Source organism: Strongylocentrotus purpuratus, unplaced genomic scaffold, assembly GCF_000002235.5.
Source record: "Strongylocentrotus purpuratus isolate Spur 01 unplaced genomic scaffold, Spur_5.0 spur5_scaffold_9, whole genome shotgun sequence".
In the NCBI taxonomy this organism is placed as follows: domain Eukaryota; kingdom Metazoa; phylum Echinodermata; class Echinoidea; order Camarodonta; family Strongylocentrotidae; genus Strongylocentrotus; species Strongylocentrotus purpuratus.
This window is the reverse complement of record NW_022145615.1, coordinates 24,239,361-24,262,278: the sequence shown is the minus strand read 5'-3', so window position 1 is coordinate 24,262,278 and position 22,918 is coordinate 24,239,361. Positions and strand designations below refer to the sequence as shown.

Here is a 22,918-nt window from a genome sequence, read left to right as displayed (position 1 = left end):
CTGTTCTGCCCGAATACGTGAGTGCAAAAAAGGCATCTACAGGTATCATAAACATTTTAACAATTCGATAGTAACACTTGTTTGCATGAATCTGTTAGATAACACTGCAATGCAACAATGAACTTGTTTCCATAAGTGTTTGAGAACAATACATGTTCACTGCAAATTTGACATAGAAATTGTTTACATATTCAAGAGAGGACATGCATGTTTTAATACTAAGCAATTTCAACACACTAATTGAGGATCTCTATACTTACCGAAGATGGTATGTTCTTTTCCTTTTCCAGACTGGGCTACAATACATGAGAGAAAGACATGAAACATTTCATCATTGTCATTTTTTTTTTTTACCCCTTTTCTTTCCATTTATTTTCTTGTATTTTTAAAACTTTCTTTTTCTTTCCTTTTCCCTTTTTATATTTCACTTTGTCGGCATTTTCGTTTCTTTTCTTTTCTGTTCTGCCCGAATACGAGAAGGCAAATAAGGCATCTACAGGTATCATAAACATTGTAACAATTCGGTAGTAACACTTGTTTGCATAATAAAAAAATAATAATAATGAAATATCTTTATATAGCGCATAACACAATCATGAGAAAGTCCCTATGCGCTTAAACAGAAATAGAAGTGTGAAAGAAATCAGAAGAGCTGGGATTATCACCAAGGTTATTGGGTTTCAAAGAGATAAGTTTTTAAGTTACTCCTGAATTTGTCATATGGTGTGATATTTGTGAAGAAGTTTGGTAGGCTATTCCATAAAATAGATGCTTCATGTGAAAATGATCTCTCACCATATGATTTTGTTGCAGTTTTAGGTACAGTGAACATTGATCTTTTACGAGAACGTAATGATCTCTCCGGTTTATATTCAATGAGCAATTCTGTGAGATATATGGGTGCTAACTGTTAAATCTGTATTACACTGCAATGCAACAATGAACTTGTTTCCATAAGTGTTTGAGAACAATACATGTACACTGCATATTTGACATAGAAATTGTTTACATATTCAAGAGAGGACGTGCATGTTTTAATACTAAGCAATTTCAACACACTAATTGAGGATCTCTATACTTACCGAAGATGGTATGTTCTTTTCCTTTTCAAGACTGGGCTACAATACATGAGAGAAAGACATGAAACATTTCATCATTGCAATCTTTTTTTGTTTACCCCTTTTCTTTCCATTTATTTTCTTGTATTTTTAAAACTTATCTTTTCTTTTCTTTTCCCTTTTTATATTTCAACTTGTCCCCATTTTAGTTCCTTTTCTTTTCTATTCTGCCCGAATACGCAAGTGCAAATAAGGCATCTACAGGTATCATAAACATTGTAATAATTTGATAGTAACACTTGTTTGCATAAATCTGTTAGATTACACTGCAATGCAACAATGAACTTGTTTCCATAAGTGTTTGAGAACATTACATGTACAATGCAAATTTGACATAGAAATTGTTTACATATTCAAGAGAGGACATGCATGTTTTAATACTAAGCAATTTCAACACACTTATTGAGGATCTCTATACTTACCGAAGATGGTATGTTCTTTTCCTTTTCCAGACTGGGCTACAATACATGAGAGAAAGACATGAAACATTTCATCATTGTCATTTTTTTTTTTTTTACCCCTTTTCTTTCCATTTATTTTCTTGTATTTTTAAAACTTTCTTTTTCTTTCCTTTTCCCTTTTTATATTTCACTTTGTCGGCATTTTTGTTTCTTTTCTTTTCTGTTCTGCCCGAATACGAGAAGGCAAATAAGGCATCTACAGGTATTATAAACATTGTAACAATTTGATAGTAACACTTGTTTGCATAATAAAAAAATAATAATAATCCCCATCTACATCTAATAAGGCATCTACAGGTATTATAAACATTGTAACAATTTGATAGTAACACTTGTTTGCATAATAAAAAAATAATAATAATAAAATATCTTAATATAGCGCATAACACAATCATGAGAAAGTCCCTATGCGCTTTTAAACAGAAATAGAAGTGTGAAAGAAATCAGAAGAGCTGGGATTATCACCAAGGTTATTGGGTTTCAAAGAGATAAGTTTTTAAGTTAGTCCTGAATTTGTCATATGGTGTGATATTTGTGAAGTAGTTTGGTAGGCTATTCCATAAAATAGATGCTTCATGTGAAAATGATCTCTCACCATATGATTTTATTGCAGTTTTAGGTACAGTGAACATTGATCTTTTACGAGAACGTAATGATCTCTCCGGTTTATATTCAATGAGCAATTCTGTGAGATATATGGGTGCTTACTGTTAAATCTGTTAGATTACACTGCAATGCAACAATGAACTTGTTTCCATAAGTGTTTGAGAACAATACATGTACACTGCAAATTTGACATAGAAATTTTTTACATATTCAAGAGAGGACGTGCGTGTTTTAATACTAAGCAATTTCAACACACTAATTGAGGATCTCTATACTTACCGAAGATGGTATGTTCTTTTCCTTTTCCAGACTGGGCTACAATACATGAGAGAAAGACATGAAACATTTCATCATTGCAATCTTTTTTTGTTTACCCCTTTTCTTTCCATTTATTTTCTTGTATTTTTAAAACTTTACTTTTCTTTTCTTTTCCTTTTTTATATTTCAACTTGTCCCCATTTTAGTTCCTTTTTTTTCTATTCTGCCCGAATACGCAAGTGCAAATAAGGCATCTACAGGTATCATAAACATTGTAATAATTTGATAGTAACACTTGTTTGCATAAATCTGTTAGATTACACTGCAATGCAACAATGAACTTGTTTCCATAAGTGTTTGAGAACATTACATGTACAATGCAAATTTGACATAGAAATTGTTTACATATTCAAGAGAGGACATGCATGTTTTAATACTAAGCAATTTCAACACACTAATTGAGGATCTCTATACTTAATAATAATAATATATACAATTTGTATTGCGCCAAATCAGCTATCAGCTAGTGCGTAGAAGTAGGGTACACAAACAGAGAAAAGAAGAGAGAAGTGCAAAAGAAATAATGAGAAAAAATAATCAATTATACGCGATGTTGAACAGGTAAGTTTTTAGATTCTGTTTAAATATTTTGGCAGAACTACTGTCTTTGATGGCTTTCATCGAAAGGGTGCGGTGCGGTGCGGCGCGGTGTGGTGTGCTCAACGCACCCATTCGATAAAAGAGGGGGGCCTTTTCTCGAAAGGGTGCGTTGAGAGCGGAGTACCGTTTTAACACACCCTTTCGATGAAAGCGGGGGGGCTTTTCTCGAAAGGGTGCGTCGACTAGTCTTTCGCATCAGTCGTTTAAAATGAGGATCTCGGACAGAAGGTAATAGTTGCCAATTTAAGTAGATCTATATCGAAAATGTATTAAATAAAATGGAATGGTCTTGATTACAGAGTGGTCTTTTTCGTTATTACTATGTTGATGGGGGAGACAGAGAGAAGGAAAAAAGGGAAAGGGAAGATAAAAGGAAAGAAAGAAGAATAAGAAGAGAAGAGGGAAAGGTGGGGGGGGCGAAGGACTCTTGCCCCCCCCCCCCCCCCGCCAAAAAATAAATCAGAGAGAGAGAGAAGGGAAAGGGAAAGAGAAGATAAAAGGAAAGAAAGAAGAGGAAGAAGAAGAAAAGAGGTAAACGGGGGCAAAGGGCTTTTGCCTCTCCCCCCCCCCCCCCGCCAACAAATAAATAGGAGAGAGAGAGAAGGGAAAGGGAAAGGGAAAGAGAAGATAAAAGGAAAGAAAGAAGAGGAAGAAGAAGAAAAGAGGTAAACGGGGGCAAAAGGCTCTTGCCTCCTCCCTCCCTCCCCGCCCCCCGCCAAAAAATAAATAAGAGAGAGAGAGAGAGAGAATCTGTTCTGATCCTGGTCCTGATCCTCAAGAGGGATATAAAGATGACCAATAAGAACGTTATCGTTCGAGAGAGAGTGTTTGTTGCTTCTAGAACATTTTAGAATTAAGTCCCATCACATTGCAGTTGTGGGGAGGGACTATGATTATATTACCCCCTTGGATGGCTTCCCAGAGTCTGGCTTTGAAGGTTTCGACTGCGTCGCAGGCAAAGATGCTGGGGGGGGGGGGAAGTAAATTCCAGGCCCGTATGGTTCTTGGAAAGAAGGTGAGTCGATATATATCCGTCTTGCATTTTATGTTGGAGAAGGAGAGGGAAAGAGAAGATAAAAGGAAAGAAAGAAGAGGAAGAGGAAGAAGAATTTGTGTTCTGCCAGTGTCACAAATAGATATATAAATATGCTCATCTGACGATAATTTGATGTATAAAACCCCTCACCTTCTTGGGGCTCCGCCCCTTGGATCCAACACCAATTTGTGTCCTTCCAGTGTCACAAATAGATATAAAAATATGCTCATCTGACCGTTATTTATTGCCCAAGACCCCTGAGCTTCCGGGTGCTCCACCCCCTGGACCCCACGCCAATTCGTGACCCCTGTGTCACAAATAAGGTATAAAATAATAATTATTTAATGGACAAAACTCCTGAGCTTCTGGGGGCTCCGCCCCCTGGACCCAACACCAAATTGTGTCCTGTCACTGTCACAAATAAGGTATAAAATTATGCTCATCCGACGTTAAATTTTGATGTTTAATACCCCTGAGCTTCTGAGGGCTCCGCCCTGTGAAAAAAACGTGTAAAAAAAAAACACGTTAATTTTTATCGTTTTTGGGAGATACCCCCCCCCCCTGGCGTTCAAGCGGGGGGGATGGGGGGTACGATTTTCCAAAATATTTGAGGGCCCCAAAAAAGATTAGTGCTCTCTAGTAATTTCGCGACTACTCCGGAACCGCGGCAGATATAAAGTTTTTCTTTCATGACTTTTTTCTTTCGAGTCTTACGCATCTTTTGAAACATTTTTTTGTTCAAAATCGGACGTATAATTGCGGAGTCACGTGACCTTTTGTTTTTGCATGTCAGCCCTAAAATCGCTCATTTTTGTGATTTATGTACCAAACATATGGAAATACCATTTATTCTTTTTAGAAAAAAGAGAAAACATTGGTTATTTGGTCTTGTTTCAAGTAAATGTGTTTGATTTTGGGTAAAAATAGTTGAATTGTGGTTAGAAATGAAATGAAATAACAAAATAATATAATACATAAATACAAATTATCGAAACAAGAGATAACATAGGGATAAACTGGCTCTTCCAACTTTGTTGTCGTATTATTATTCTAACGAATATATGAAGTGAAAAAGAACGCTCGAATATGAATTATATATGATTTATGGGTAAAAATGTGAATTCTCTGACCTTGTTTGCATAAATTACCATAAATATGCATTTTCGCGGCGATCGGCTGTGAAACAGCCGAGATCTTAGGGGAACCCCCCCCCCCCCCCACCCTCAAGTCCACTCCAATCACATTGAAAAAAAGTATGACTTAAATCATCTCTCTCATCATTATACCGCTATAGTATTCATGTTTTTAATATTATTTATTGTCCATTAAACAAGTTCATAGAGAAAATACTTATCTCTCTGCAACATTAAAAAAGAATCTTCATTAATATCTCTTAATTTGTATTTATAGCCTTGTGGTCGCCAACAGTGGCGAAGGCAGGGGCGTCTCCAAAGGGGGTGTGGGGGTGCGACACCCCCCCCCCCCCACCTGTCAGGATATTGTCGGTAAAATTGCGCTGCCGTCGGGAAAAAAGAGAAAAGGGGGAGGGGAAAAAAGAGAGTAAAAGGGAAAGAAAAGAAAAAAAGAAAAAGAAAAGAAAAAAAGAAAAGAAAGGAAAGAAAAGAGAAGAAAGAAAAGAAAGAAAGAGAAAAACGAAAAACAGGGAGAATAGGAAAAAAAGGAGGCAAGAGCCCTTTGCCCCCGTTACCCTCTTTTCTTCTTCTTCCTCTTCTTTCTTTCCTTTCATCTTCTCTTTACCTTTCCTTCTCTCTCTCTCTCTCTCTCTCTTATTTATTTTTTGGCGGGGGGGGGGGGAGGGGAGGGAGGAGGCAAGAGCCCTTCGCCCCCGTTTCCCACTTTTCTTATTCTTTTTCCTCTTCTTTCTTTCCTTTTATATTTTCTTTCCCTTTCCCTTCTCTCTCTCTCTTATTTATTTTTTTGGCGGGAGGGGGGGGGGTAAGAGCCTTTCGCCCTTCCCCCGTTTCCCTTTTTCCTTCTTCTTCTTCTTTTTTTCCTTTTATATTCCTTTTCTCTTTCCCTTTCCCTTTCCCTTTCCCTTCTCTCTCTCTCTCTCTCTCTCTTTTTTTAATTTTTTGGCGGGGGGGGGGGGGCAAGAGCCCTTCGCCCCCGTTTCCCTCTTTTTCCTTTCCTTTATCTTCTCTTTCCCTTTCCCTTCTCTCTCTCTCTCTCTCTCTTATTTATTTTTTGCCGGGGGGGGGGGAGGAGGCAACAGCCCTTCGCCCCCGTTTCCCTCTTTACTTCTTATTCTTTTCTTTCTTTCCTTTTATCTTCTCTTTCCCTTTCCCTTCTCTCTCTCTCTTATTTATTTTTTTGGCGGGGGGGGGGGGGAAGGAGGGCTAGGAGGCAAGAGCCCTTCGCCCCCGTTTCCTTCTTTTTCCTCTTCTTTCTTTCCTTTTAGATTTTCTTTCCTTCTCCCTTCTCTCTCTCTCTGTTATTTATTTTTTTGGCGGGAGGGGTTGGGGGGAGGTAAGAACCTTTCGCTCTTCCTCCGTATCAATCTTTCCTTCTTCTTCTTCTTTCTTTCCTTTTATATTTTCTTTCCCTTTCCCTTCTCTCTCTCTCTCTCTCCTATTTATTTGTTGGCGGGGGGGGGGGGGGAGGAGGCAAGAGCCCTTCGCCCCCGTTTCCCTCTTTTCTTTTTATTCTTCTTCCTCTTCTTTCTTTCCTTTTATATTCTCTTTCCATTTCCCTTTCCCTTCTCTCTCTCTCTCTCTCTCTCTCCCTTTCGCCCTTCCCCCGTTTCCCTCTTTCCTTCTTCTTCTTTCTTTCCTTTTATATTTTCTTTCCCTTTCCCTTTCCCTTCTCTCTCTCTCTCTCTCCTATTTATTTGTTGGTGGGGGGGGGGGGGGGAGGAGGCAAAAGCCCTTTGCCCCCGTTTCCCTCTTTTCTTCTTCTTCCTCTTCTTTCTTTCCTTTTATCTTCTCTTTCCCTTTCCCTTCCCTTCTTTCTCTCTCTCTGATTTATTTTTTGGCGGGGGGGGGGGCAAGAGTCCTTCGCCCCCCCCCCCCCCGTTTCCCTCTTCTCTTCTTATTCTTCTTTCTTTCCTTTTATCTTCCCTTTCCCTTTCCCTTTTTTCCTTCTCTCTGTCTCCCCCATCAAAGAGACCACTCTGTAATCAAGACCATTCCATTTTATTTAATACATTTTCGATATAGATCTACTTAAATTGGCAACTATTACCTTCTGTCCGAGATCCTCATTTTAAACGACTGATGCGAAAGACTAATCGACGCACCCTTTCGAGAAAAGCCCCCCCGCTTTCATCGAAAGGGTGTGTTAAAACGGTACTCCGCTCTCAACGCACCCTTTCGAGAAAAGGCCCCCCTCTTTTATCGAATGGGTGCGTTGAGCACACCACACCGCGCCGCACCGCACCGCACCCTTTCGATGAAAGCCGTCTTTGATGGCTTGTGGGAGAGAATTCCATGTGGATGGCCCAGCATGCGTGAACATATTCCCCCACTTAGTTTTGACCTTAGGGATAATCAAGAGACCGGAATTTTGGGAATGTAAGGTTCTAGAAGGGATGTACTGGTGTATCAGAGAAGTGTTATACTGAGGAGCAGATCCATGTGTGCAATGATATATAAGGAGGAGAATCTTGAAGATAATGCGCTGTTCAACAGGTAACCAATGGAGTGATTTGAGGACAGGAGTGATATGATCGTGCTTACGGGAGAAGGATACTACCCGAGCGGCCGCATTCTGTAGTTTTTGGAATTTTGCAAGAAGGGTACTTACCGAAGATGGTATGTTCTTTTCCTTTTCCAGACTGGGCTACAATACATGAGAGAAAAACATGAAACATTTCATCATTGCAATCTTTTTTTGTTAACTCCTTTTCTTTCCATTTATTTTCTTGTATTTTTAAAACTTTTCTTTTCATTTTTTCCCTTTTTATATTTCACCTTGTCCCCATTTTTGTTCCTTTCTTTTCTGTTCTGCCCAAATACGCCAGTGTAAATAAGGCATCTACAGGCATCATAAACATTGTAACAATTCGATAGTAACACTTGTTTGCATAAATCTGTTACATTACACTGCAATGCAACAATGAACTTGTTTCCATAAGTGTTTGAGAACATTACATGTACACTGCAAATTTGACATAGAAATTGTCTACATATTCAAGAGAGGACGTGCATGTTTTAATACTAAGCAATTTCAGCACACTACTAGTAATTGAGGATCTCTATACTTACAGAAGATGGTATAGTCTTTTCCTTTTCGAGACAGGGCTACAATACATGAGAGAAAGAAATGAAACATTTCATCATTGCCATCTTTTTTTGTTTAAATTACCCCTTTTCTTTCCATTTATTTTCGTGATTTTCTTGTATTTTTATAAACTTTCCTTTTCTTTCCTTTTCCCTTTTTATATTTCAACTTGTCCCCATTTTTGTTCCTTTTCTTTTCTGTTCTGCCCGAATACGCAAGTGCAAATAAGGCATCTACAGGTATCATAAACATTGTAACAATTCGGTAGTAACACTTGCTTGCATAAATCTGTTAGATTACACTGCAATGCAACAATGGACTTGTTTCCATAAGTGTTTGAGAACATTACATGTACAGTACACTGCAATTATTTGACATAGAAATTGTTCACATATTCAAGAGAGGACATGCATGTTTTAATACTAAGCAATTTCAACACACTAATTGAGGATCTCTATACTTACCGAAGATGGTATGTTCTTTTCCTTTTCCAGACTGGGCTACAATACATGAGAGAAAGACATGAAACATTTCATCATTGTCATTTTTTTTTTTTTACCCCTTTTCTTTCCATTTATTTTCTTGTATTTTTAAAACTTTCTTTTTCTTTCCTTTTCCCTTTTATATTTCACTTTGTCGGCATTTTCGTTTCTTTTCTTTTCTGTTCTGCCCGAATACGAGAAGGCAAATAAGGCATCTACAGGTATCATAAACATTGTAACAATTCGATACTTGTTTGCATAATAAAAAAATAATAATAATGAAATATCTTTATATAGCGCATAACACAATCATGAGAAAGTCCCTATGCGCTTAAACAGAAATAGAAGTGTGAAAGAAATCAGAAGAGCTGGGATTATCACTAAGGTTATTGGGTTTCAAAGAGATAAGTTTTTAGGTTACTCCTGAATTTGTCATATGGTGTGATATTTGTGAAGTAGTTTGGTAGGCTATTCCATAAAATAGATGCTTCATGTGAAAATGATCTCTCACCATATGATTTTGTTGCAGTTTTAGGTACAGTGAACATTGATCTTTTACGAGAACGTAATGATCTCTCCGGTTTATATTCAATGAGCAATTCTGTGAGATATATGGGTGCTAACTGTTAAATCTGTATTACACTGCAATGCAACAATAAACTTGTTTCCATAAGTGTTTGAGAACAATACATGTACACTGCATATTTAACATAGAAATTGTTTACATATTCAAGAGAGGACATGCATGTTTTAATACTAAGCAATTTCAACACACTAATTGAGGATCTCTATACTTACCGAAGATGGTATGTTCTTTTCCTTTTCCAGACTGGGCTACAATACATGAGAGAAAGACATGAAACATTTCATCATTGCAATCTTTTTTTTTTTACCCCTTTTCTTTCCATTTATTATTTATTTCCTTGTATTTTTAAAACTTTCCTTTTCTTGCTTTTTCCCTTTTTATATTTCACTAAATTTGTCCGCATTTTCGTTCCTTTTCTTTTCTGTTCTGCCCGAATACGAGAAGGCAAATAAGGCATCTACAGGTATCATAAACATTGTTACAATTCGATAGTAACACTTGTTTGCATAATAAAAAAATAATAATAATGAAATATCTTTATATAGCGCATAACACAATCATGAGAAAGTCCTTATGCGCTTAAACAGAAATAGAAGTGTGAAAGAAATCAGAAGAGCTGGGATTATCACTAAGGTTATTGGGTTTCAAAGAGATTAAGTTTTTAGGTTACTCCTGAATTTGTCATATGGTGTGATATTTGTGAAGTAGTTTGGTAGGCTATTCCATAAAATAGATGCTTCATGTGAAAATTATCTCTCACCATATGATTTTGTTGCAGTTTTAGGTACAGTGAACATTGATCTTTTACGAGAACGTAATGATCTCTCCGGTTTATATTCAATGAGCAATTCTCTAAGATATATGGGTGCTAATTAATCTGTATTACACTGCAATGCAACAATGAACTTGTTTTCATAAATGTTTGAGAACAATACATGTACACTGCATATTTGACAAAGAAATTGTTTACATATTCAAGAGAGGACGTGCATGTTTTAATACTAAGCAATTTCAACACACTAATTGAGGATCTCTATACTTACCGAAGATGGTATGTTCTTTTCCTTTTCCAGACTGGGCTACAATACATGAGAGAAAGACATGAAACATTTCATCATTGCAATCTTTTTTGTTTACCCCTTTTCTTTCCATTTATTTTCTTGTATTTTTAAAACTTTACTTTTCTTTTCTTTTCCTTTTTTATATTTCAACTTGTCCCCATTTTAGTTCCTTTTCTTTTCTATTCTGCCCGAATACGCAAGTGGAAATAAGGCATCTACAGGTATCATAAACATTGTAACAATTCGATAGTAACACTTGTTTGCATAAATCTGTTAGATTACACTGCAATGAAACAATGAACTTGTTTCCATAAGTGTTTGAGAACAATACAAATAAGGCATCTACAGGTATGGTATTATACATGTATGTATCATAAACATAGTAAAGATGATTATTACGCTCACCATTGCCATCATTTTTTTTTTGAGGGGGGGGGGCCAATTTGAGGATAAAAGGTATCAGAACCATGTTTGGCAAACATTTTTTTGTCCTTCTTTTATTTTCTTAGCTATAACAAGGCACTTCAAATTACTTTTTAATTTGAAAACAATTAATAAATCATCATTAACAGAAAATTTTCCTGAAGGTTTTTGTTTTTTCTGAGGGTTTATTCTGAAATGTGGATCTGTCTTTCAATGTGAGGTCTAATTATATAGCAACATTTAGTCATTTACAAAAATTGAGGTACACTTCTTTCTTTTATCACATTATAATTATCTTGAATGTCAAAGGTCTAATAGCATTAGGTTACTTCATAAGCAAGCTTCCCATTAAGATTCACCTTTTACCAAGTGCATACATTAGAATATAAGCAAACAAGAACATGTTCCATTTACCTGCCGCCAAGGTAAATTCTTTACTCCATAGTCGTATGTTAGTTCCACACCTTCTTTAAGGTCCACCAAAGCAAACAAGCACAAATGTGGGGAGTTATTATCAAATGCAACCTTTTTCATGATGCTATTTGGATGCACATGATCATCGTTGACCCACCTAGCGAGGCAAGAATTGCTATCTGATGCATCAATCCTGGAGAGAGTGAACAAACCAAGAATAAGATCTATAGTAAACAGTACTGGAAGTTCTCAACTCACTTAGGCCAAGAAAAAAAAAATTGTTTGGTCGCCCAAGAATGCCATTTTTGAAAAATAGTGTCGGTCGGTCGGACATTTTTTTATTTTTTTTTGTATTTATTTTTAGTTTTGACATCTTATATGAAAAATTGGACCAAAATCTCTGGCCTCTAACTCGCCAGGACCCTAGAAATCCCCCCAAATTAAATTATTCACCAGAAACAGATGGCTATTGCTGTCTGTTGGAAAATAATTACTGAGGGGCCAAGAAATTCCAATAGACTATTTTTAATGACTCTTTGAAAAACATATTTCATATGTATTTTTGGCCATGTGTTTTGAACTCACCACCCCAAAATGTTGGTTTTTTTAACGCTTTTTCACATTTCATTGTCTATAAATGTTAATATCTTTCCTAAAAAATAGGGTAATAGTCTTGAATTTGGTAGCATTCTAAAGCTAATTAAACAGAACTATCACATCTGCAAATATAAACTCGTTTGCGCGTAAAATAACGACGCTACGTAAGATAGAATGACACATGGCGAAGTCGGTTGGAGGGGGGGGGGGGGAGCGGTACACAGTATATCTATGGGAGCGACATGCGAAACAGTTTAACGTAAATAACTTTGGCAAACATGGGGCTATTCAATTGATTTTGGTCTCATATTGAAGGTAATGATGCCTGCTACATTATGTATATACACTTATTATTGATAAGTATTCTTTTTCTTGAATTATGTGATAAAAATGTCACATTCCACCATACTAACACACACAAACTCTATGGAGACAATGCATTTTAAGGGTTTTTCGCTTTAAACGTTCATAATTTCGGTATACATGGGGCTAGACCTATGGTTTTGGTCTTGAATTAAAGGTTATTAAGTGTGCTTTTATTTGCTTATGTTTATTATTTTTATTTTGTTAGTAATCACTTTTTTGTAAATTTAACCTCCAAATTGACAATTTTGTGTGCTGAGAATTTGCGTATATTTGCATATTAATATTTCTATTATAGAATAGAGATACCCCATACAATTCGATATCATCTGAAAGGGAATTTCCTGAACAATTCAAATATGATGAGAAACTAACAGTCAGGGTAAAGGAATTGCAGATCTAGATATATTTTGAAATGTATTTTTGGAATCATCACACTTCAAATATTTTCAATCATAACATTTTACAACTCCACCCTATCCCATTTTCAATGGCATTTTTGAAATCCTCAGGGTATTTCCTTTCAGAAAATGTATACTTTTGCAGGGAAAGAGTTAATATTTTTAAAGTTATTGGCATTTTTATGCTGAAAGGTGCGTGACTGTCAGCTTTAATTTTGGGGGATGGTAACACAAAAGGAGGCGAGTTCAAAACGCATGGCCATTTATGAATTTCTATGTGAATGAAAAGTTTAAAAAAATATAAATAATCAGGTCGGGCTAATTTCAAAGAATTGGTCGGTGGAGGGCAACCAAACAATAGATGACCTTTGACCTCAACATCTTTATCACTTCATGTCTGGTATTACCTGAGGATCATTTGTTCGAAGTGTGAACGAAATTGATCAACAAGTAGAAAAACAAGAGCAAGTTGAACAAAACCAACAGACAGTAAAAGTGATTACTAGTAGGAGTGGGCTATCCAGGGGTGAAAAATTCTTTTTTGGTCATTTTGTTTTTGCAACTTTTTTTGTATTCTATTTAATACTCTATCTCAACATGGAATAACAAAATTTTTGGCTTGGGGTCCAACCAAAATCCAAAATGGCCGCCACTTTGCCCCCAGATCACACTTTCAGCTATAACTTTGTGATTTGTACGTCTTTTTGTTTGGATTTGGTGTCTTACCCTATGTTTGTAATCTGTAAGTGCATTAAAAAGTGGTAAAATCTATCAGGTACATGTCTAGTGCTAGCATCCGTTATGAACAATGGATTGGGCTAATTTGCATAAATAAGCATATTTATCGAAAAGATATCCTCAATTTCTCTAGCATTGCTGAAGACAAAATTTGGCTTTCTACTGGATAAATGACAGGTTTCCGACAAGCTCACTGGTACAATCTTCCCCTAAAATGCCCTGGATATATTCAGTCCAATGTGGTCGTTGCCATATTTCATATCCAATACGAGCACGCATAGGTGGTCCACTCGGAAAGTTTCATCCCCATTGTCGTTCAAGAAGAACACTTTTTTCCTGATCAAGTTTCTGTAAACTTACGAGCATTGATATATAGGAAACACAAATCAAGTTTGCAGCAACACATGAGGACTTTATATTGCAAAGGTATTTCACACAGATCAAGATTGCGCAAAGTTATGAGGACATTGTATTGAATAGGTAACACAGCTCAAAATTCCATAAATGGTCATTTTCAAACATACATGTAAGTGGACATTTTTTTAAATTGTCAATTGGCCGTATTTCAAAACTTATGATATTTTTGGGCAATTTTCTTTCACGTACCATGTGAATACAATATGAATTTTCATTTTTCACAAAATTTTTGGATGTCTGCCTTCTCCTTATAGGAGAAATGAAAACTGCACAAAAAATTGTACATGTGGGACTGGGCTTCACAAAATGTTAGAAAATTCTATATTTCTCCTCTCTTGCATTATTTCATCAATCAAATTTGGACCAGATAGTAAGAAATGGTTAATATCTTTCAATTTGAGGTGCTATCACTGTTGCCTATTGATGAAAAAGTATCAAAAATTTAAGTTAAAGTGGACATGTCGCGTCTCTCACGATTTGGATGTCGCGTCTCTCACAGTATTTAGGGGAGAATCATTTATCACTGAGACGAGATGATTTATTACGACTATATATTTTAGAAAGGTACACTACTAGTACACAAGTACCAGCAGTCATGGAAGTGTCGGAGGTTTAGTTGGGCACGAATAAAATTATCACTGATAGCAGTCCAAAAACCATGTCCAAAATTTGTCGTGTCTCTCACGCCCCTTTTTGTACGGTAGTCGTAATTTTTCTAAGAAATACAGAATTCAACTCAAACTGGTAGTAGAATGAGACCATCCTACAATTTACAAAATATGATAGGTATGATCCACTATTCATTTCCAAGTGGAATGATACAGGCCCTTTTGTCTCTCAAAATGTCGCGTCTCACACGTTTGAAAATGACCAAATGTACGAGGACAACATACGTTGCAAATGCAACACAGTCTTTGTTTAAACTTAATTATGAGGACATATTAACACAGGTAAAGTTTCTGTAAACTTATGAGGACATTACATGTACACATATCAGGTTTGCAGCAACACACGAGGACTTATTGCACAGTTATTTCACACTTATCAAGTTTGCGTAAACTTATGAGGACATTGTATTGAATAGGTAACACAGCTCAAGTTTGCATAAATGAACGAGGACAACGTTTGTTGCAAATGAAACACCTGTAGTCCTTTTTTGTATAAACTTATGAGGACATATCAACACATATAGGAAACACAAATCAAGTTTGCAGCAACATACGAGACTTTATCTGTTTATATTGCAAAGGTATTTCACACATTTGCACAAACTTATGAGGACATTGTATTCGATAGGTAACACAGCTCAAATTTGCATAAATGTACGAGGGCAACATGCATTGCAAATAAATTATATATGAAACAAATTTGAAAGGAGGACTTGATATTGCACATACGAGACTTTATCTGTTTATATTGCACCGGTATTTCACACAGATCAAGATTCTGCAAACTATGTAACACAGCTCAAGTTTGCATAAATGTACAAGGACAATATACGTTGCAAATAAAACACAGGTATTTCACACATACCAAGTTTGCGCAATATTATGGGGACATTGTATTGAATATATGTCACACAGCTCAAATTTGCATAAATGTACAAGGACAACATGCGTTGCAAATGAATTATACATTGACATTTATTATATATGAAACAAATTTGATAGGAAGACTCGATATTGCACAGGTATTTCACACAGACCAAGTTTGCGCAAACTTATGAGGACATGGTATTTGTGTATGTACGAAGAAAATGCCATGCAAAAGTAGCACAGTCCAGGGGTTTATAAAACATGCAATTAAACTTACGATAAATATTAATCGCAAGTCTATGGCAAATTATGTACCATATCGAGATACGATTTATTGCAAAATTAATTGTATCTCTCTATGTTACAGGCTGCAGATTTGCAAAGTCCCCATGAGTTGCTGCAAACTTGATTTGTGTTTCTTGCAACGTATATTCACTTTTCTAAGAAGTTAAGCAGGAGCCGCGGAACGTTTTGAAAGAGGGGGGGGGGGGGGGGGGCTGCCACAATTGGGGCTGTGTATAATACCATTTTTACACACTCCCATAGGCTTGCACGTGTTAACTGAAAAAAGTGGGTAAAAAAAAGTAGGTAACACAGCTCAAGTTTGCATAAATCTATGAGGACAACATACGTTGCAAATGAAACACAGTCTTTGTTTGTATAAACCTATGAGGACATATTAACACAGATAAAGTTTGCGCACATTTATGAGGACATTGTATTGTAAGACAGCTCAAGTTTGCATAAATGTACGAGGACAACATGCGCTGCAAAAGTAACACAGTCTAGGTCTGTATAAACGTATGAGGACATATAAACTTAGATCAAGTTTGCACAATCCTCCATTTCTCTAGCATTGCTGAAATCAAAATTTGGCTTTCTACTTGATAAATTATAGGTTTCTGTCAAGGTCATGCACTGGTACGATCTTCCCCTAAAATGCCCTGGATATATTCAGTCCCATGTGGTCGCTACCATATTTCATATCCAGTACGAGCACGCGTATACATGTCAGTGTTGTAGTCAAGGCCCAAACTCTCAAGGCCAAGGCATGACCCCCTCAAGGCAAGGCCAAGGCCAAGGCCTGAAACCCCAAGACCAAGTTCAAGGCAAAGGCATTGAAAAAAACAGGCCTTAAGGCCAAGCATCAAGGCACCACAACACTGATACATGTAGGTCATGTCATCCCCATGGTCATTCATGTAGAACACTGTTGCAAGGACTATATGGAGGAAACAGTGGTAGAAGGAAAGACTGGAAATCTTGTAGGATGCCAGAGAAGCTGAGAATAGAATATTTCACTCTCCTGAACCTGTATCTTCCAAATTCAACAACCACTTGATTTTATTATGGATGAGAGAGGGAACTAAAAGATGATATAATTGTGTTCTTCTTGAATGACAATGGGGATGAAACTTTCCAAGTAGACCACCTATGCGTGCTCGTACTGGATAAGAAATATGGCAGCGACCACATGGGACATTGTTATTATTATAAAAATTATAAATATTCTAGTTTCAGCTTCTCTGGCATCCTACAATATCTCCAGTCTTTCCTCCTACCACTTTTTCCTCCATATAGTCCTTGCAACATTATTCTACATGAATGACCATGGGGATGAAGCTCTACAAGTGGACCACCTAATGTGGGCTGGTACTGGATATGAAATATGGCAGCAACAACATTGGACTGATGACATTCATGTTACTAGAGGAAGATTGTACTAGTTATGCCCGAAAATCTAGTTTGGGGGTAAATCGGTAGCCATTTTCTATTTTCAGAGCTACAAACCTAAAAGCGGAATCTTCACTTTTTTGGTCCTTTTACGTTTGATGGGGCGGTACCAAATTGAAAAGATGCCAGTGAATGATTCTAAATAGAATGTATTTAAATATTTCAATATTCACTGGCATTTCGTGCTTGTGACTCGGATATCAGTGTCATTGTAAATTGTTTTTAATGATTGGCTGAATAAATTGAAATTGAAAAAATTGAAATTGAAATTGAATATGCAAGGTGCTCTAAATTTTTGGCTGTAATTCACAAAGGCACACCGCTCAATCTTGAGAAATTCTTGCGTCTTGCTTGCTAATAATAAAGAGTTATGAGAAGACGGGTGGATGGATAATGGTATTGTTGTGTTCAGATAGTAATCAACATCTAAATATTTGATACCCCCTAATTAAATGCAAAAGACAAAAATTCCGCTTTTTGGTTGGCAGGTATGGAGTTTGGCCCGGCGTACATTTTTGTCAGACCCTAAGCCAAAATATTTTGTCATTTCATGCTGTTGCAAAAAGAAAATCAAGAATCATCCATTTATAGCCCACTCCTATTACTAGGTCTCTGCCAGAACATCGTTCAGGCGAGACAAAAACTGCATTAACAGACACTTTCACGATTTTGCTGATATTTTTAAAACACAATATAATAATATTTCATAACATGCTTTATGTAGTCTTCGACTACATGTATAAAGCATGCAAATGTTAGTCAGCATAAACTGAAGAAACAGGATTTTACTCATTAAAATCACTCACCGATACTCGGTACTTTTATGCGAGAAGTGGAAAACGTAATCCGCATTCTCATCATCCTGATCATCAGCAATGGACAATATTCCACGATATTCCAGGAGGAAATCTCCCTTTAAAAAGGGTTTATTTGTCACAAGTCCATGTCCTAAAAGTGGAGAAGGAAAATATTTTGTTAAAGTTAAAAAAAAAGTAAAAAAAAAAAAACCTTATGGCAGAGTACCATGTAATCATGGTCATACAAAGCAAAGGTGTGTGTGTGTGTGGGGGGGGGGGGTTACCTCCAGAAAATGCTTAAAATTGACGTTTCTTTTTATTACTGAATGTCCGCACAATCGACCACAAGTGTGGACCAAATCTTTCAATATCACATTAACAAATGCAGAAACATGCTGCTAATTTAAGGATTTTTGACAATCTTAGTGATTATATTCATTTTGAAAATTCTGTGTTTAATGATCGATAAATGCTCACAATGATCAGACTTTGTGTAGATTTTTTTTCTTCTCTCTTTCTGCTTGTACAATGCTGCTATCTGTGAACCATATTTTTCAGAGCCTTGAATCAAAAGGTATTGAACCAAAAGCAAATCTTCCTAAAGGTTTAACTAGCCTTGATCTCATGACTTGCACATCAAAGGACTAGTTCAATACAGCCACTACTAAACTGCATAATCTATGTGTACAGTACCTATGTCATCGTTGATAAATTTTTTTTCAAATCCCTCCTGATCTTCTCCAAGGCCGCACCACCTCTCCGCTATATGGTAGGGTGAGATGCGGCGGTTACGTCTCTGACTCTGTCAAAAGAGGATCATGAAATGCTCTACATGAACATCTAGTTATACAGTGTATGTCAACTGTAAAGTAACATATCATATGTCACTCCCCCCCCCCCCTTTTTTTTTCCTCTTTAACTTAGAATTAATAAAGAACTCCAGGCCCAAATAACTGGATTCATAAAAAGGAAAAAAAAATATTCCCTACAAAATGGTACAAAAATCATGAAAAGATGGAAGTTATGATTCGGAAAACACTTCTTGACCAGTCAATATGAATATTCATTTGAGTGAAGTGATGATGTCATCAGGTCACACAAATCATAAAGATGAAATCAAGAAAAATAAAAATTTTGGCAAATGTAGTTGAAAATATAACCCTGAAATATGTCATAGTAGACAAAATTTCCCATTTTGGGAGATCTATAGAGAGAAAACAGATTTACTTTATTTTGCATGAAAATGAGATTTTTCTCATTTGAGTGAGATTTTTCTCATTTTCTGTAATCGAATCGTGTAGGAAATTGTGATGGTATAACATCATCTCTTCACTAAAATGAATATTCATACAGTGCCAGTCACAATTTTTCTTCTACCTGTTAATCCATGGAGGGACAGAGCCTTTAGGAAATAAAAAAATAATATTCAATCAATATTTAAATTGGCAACATGTATTTTTTTCCCCTCTATTAAATGATAAAAAATAAATGAATTTAGATATAATAGCACCAAAAAGAGATTTTTTTGTGAAAAAAAATTGGAACGAAAACGGCCAATGCTAACGCAGAAGTAGTGATTTATAAATTTTCTTTGCAAATTACCAATTTAAGGATCGCAGTGATTTGCTACATTCAAACTGCCCTTACTCAGGAACGCAAAATCACATTGCACTGGAAAGAGGCTCAAAATACTCAGTGTATTTTTCTCTAATTATGTTGCTAAACGCTCAGCTTTCTGGAATGTGGAGATACTGCCAAAAAGGTGACACTGCATGTACCTCTATGGGTTAAACCTGCAAAAGGCTTTATCACAACAGAATCACAGTAGGATCACTAAACCATATCTATTGAATTCAGCCCTTGCAGGTTAGGTATATAGAAGAAGAATTGTGACTTATTGTTTTCTAAAAATATGGGAAACTAAAAAAAAAATCATAAGTACCTTATTTCTTAATTTCTTATTTCTCATTTTCATTACTTTTTTACCCTGGAAGATTTTTCTGGAACCTTTTTATAAAATTCAGTTATTTTTTGGTCTGGAGTTCATTTTTAAAGAGTTCTTTCAAATGTCTGATTTATTCCAGCTGCCGGGGAGGGGGGGGGGTGGTTAAATTTTATGTACTGGGGCTATTTTTCCCCTGTTCACTGCAAATTAAATTCTTAAAACTATGCCCATCCATGTGTAAAAAGCTGTCACAAAATATAGATTTGGTCTAAATATTTGCATTAAAGTAAAAACACTTGATACACATGCATTGATTTTCCAAATAATTGAGCTAACAAAAATACCTAATTCTTGAAAAGGGTTTCCCCCTTTGATGGACTAATACAAAGCTTAAATTTGTTTGTAATTTAACAAAAAACATCCATAGAACAAGATAGACTGGGTTTTTCAAATAAACCAGATGATGTCTCAAAATACTCAAAGCGGTGAAAATCCAGTGAGGATATTAACAGCTTGTTACCAATCTTCCATAAATTGCATGTATCATTTAAACCCCAAGTATAGTTTATTTATTTATTTGTTTTATTTTAGTAGGGTTGCCTAATCAGTGATCAAGGCACTGTTTTTCACTGGGGCCCTACAACAAAAAATACACATACATGAAAAATACAAAGGTAAAGTATACATACATAAAATAGTAACATTAGGCTGCAAAATTAAATTAAACTAATGATCAGCATTTTGGGAATTAACTTTAACAGAATACCAAAAATGTTTAACAAATTGTGAGATGGTTTGTGAATTCTTAACAAAATTGGGTAAACTGTTCCACATAACAGAACTAGAATGAACATAACTTGATCATCCAATTTCAGTTTTTACCGGTAAGAGTTTAACAGAATTATGGACTGCACAGTAGACCTTAATATATACATGTATCTAGCAAAATCCATTGTTTTCTAACAAAAAAGTCTGGTCTTTTCTCCTTTTGGTTATCGTTGTTGTTTCCTTGTATTCATGCCATGATTACTTCATTAATGTTTTAAATGAATGATTTGTGATGTTGACGGGACATGTTCCCATTATGTGCATACATGTATGAGTTATCTGAAACATAAAGAATGACATATTACTGCATTATTTAGGGTTTGAAGTGGAAAGTTTTTTAAAAGTAAATTTAAAACTATACCAATATCTCAAACTTGTCCAAAACATAAGACTGTTTTAATGACGGAATTCATCATTTTTCCGCACACATTCAGTCCATTTTGCAAATAAATATACACAATGTGTGGACTTTCCTGCATCAGCATCAACATCATTCAAACTCAGTCCATCCTATGCAATTGCCAACAAAGTCCCTCAAACCAAGAAAAAAATTGAAACTTTTGTCAGAAAACAATATTTAGCATTTTAATTTTTACATTCCCTATATTATATATCTAGGGGTTCTGCATAATCCGTGATTCCACAATCAGAACAGATGGCATATCATTATCAAAAGGAAATGAATCTTTCCATATATACCACTAAACAGTTTCCGTAACAAAAAAGATATCCCCTCAAAGTCGAGTTACAGAACTTTTTGGAGGGGTTCAAAATGAACCCTCTCTATGTAAACAAAATCTGATGAAAAATATATTAACAATACGTGTGTAGAACTTAATTAGCAATAGCAGATGATATCATGCAGCAAAATTAATGCCTAGGTCTAGATCTAAATAATTGTTCTTTAATTCATACTTTTAGGTGTACAATTTCTTTACCCGGAATGGCTGAAATACTTCTATAGAGAAGTATTTGTTCTTTTTTTTGTTCTTGTTTTTGTTGTTTTGTTGTCTTTATTTTGTATATTATGTCACTGGGTGTCATTGGGTGTGCCGGAGAGGTTGGGTGACCGGACGGGTTAGGTATCCGGACGGGTTGGGTATCCGGACAAAACGGCAATTTCAAGAAATTTGGAAGCAAGATTTCATAATTTGTTTGAATGTAATGTAAGACAATATTATATATCACAAATGCTCATAATTATTTTTGTTATTTGATCCATAGTTTTTGTGAAATTCAAAGGCAGAAGGAGGCGATTTTATTTGTGTTAAGTCTCCGGTCACCGCACCCCATCTATACATGTACATAACAAAGACTCTAGTTTTCATTATCAATATAATTTGATTTGATTTCAATGGGGGGGGGGGGGGCAACGCACCCCAGCCCTCCCCCAAATGTTCCGCCGCCACTGTTTAATACATTCCTCATGCAAATATTCATAAAAATCTTTGAATTTTTGCACGGCTCAACATTTCCCATGCATGGTCAGTACACCTCAAGGCTCCACACTTTGTTAATGCATAGATCTAGGCCTACATTCATACACATTGCAAACTATAAGTTCAGTGCACTAGTACATCTCCAGAGTCCCCAGAAAAAGATGTGTGAATCAGAAATAGGTCTAACTTTACTCACCTTGGCCCCAAATAACATCTGGCCTCGAGCCTTCCCAAACACTGAATTCAATGAGCTGGTTTAATTTCTCCAAATCAACCAGACGATCAACAAATATAAAAAAGACCTGTCCCCATCTTCTAGTTCTGATTAAATGATTGAAGTGAAAACTAAAGATTAAAATAAAATTATAATTAAATAAACTGGCCGTAATTATCACCCCTTTTGGTCCATAAAGTGATACCCCAAACTTTTTTAAAAATAATTTTCGAAGCAGTGGAGTCTCCTTTGAGAACTGCATGTGGGTTAAGTCTTTGGTCAGCATCCATTCACATTAATAGACGAGCACCAGCAGCACGTTTGTTTTATTCCCTCCTTCACAGATAATTAGTCAAGCCTCAGGTCCTTCACGTTTATGGCACGAAAATACATTTAAGTTAGGCCTAGACCTATGCCATGTGCGTGCAAACAAACAATGGATATCACATAGGCATACGGTAGGCTAGTAGCACATTGAAACAATACTAAATTTCTTACCTTTGCCATCGTTCGTTCCAATATTAGGGCCGGGCCAAATCGTGAAATAAGCCACCGTTCTAGTCTAG

The 22,918-nt window shown here is 36.1% G+C and overlaps 2 long non-coding RNA genes across 2 annotated transcripts; both read right to left on the bottom strand.

The window, feature by feature from the left end:
- Positions 1-7,776: 7,776 nt before the first annotated feature.
- On the bottom strand, positions 7,777-8,466 carry LOC115920649. The gene is made up of 2 exons (XR_004062453.1): positions 8,363-8,466; positions 7,777-7,937 (listed from the first exon to the last, which is right to left on the bottom strand). It is a non-coding gene; the product is annotated as an uncharacterized LOC115920649 (long non-coding RNA).
- A 1,352-nt stretch (positions 8,467-9,818) lies between these two features.
- LOC115920648 lies at positions 9,819-19,104 on the bottom strand. Its single transcript, XR_004062452.1, has 4 exons — positions 18,620-19,104; positions 17,936-18,077; positions 11,345-11,537; positions 9,819-10,525 (listed from the first exon to the last, which is right to left on the bottom strand). It is a non-coding gene; the product is annotated as an uncharacterized LOC115920648 (long non-coding RNA).
- Positions 19,105-22,918: the final 3,814 nt, after the last annotated feature.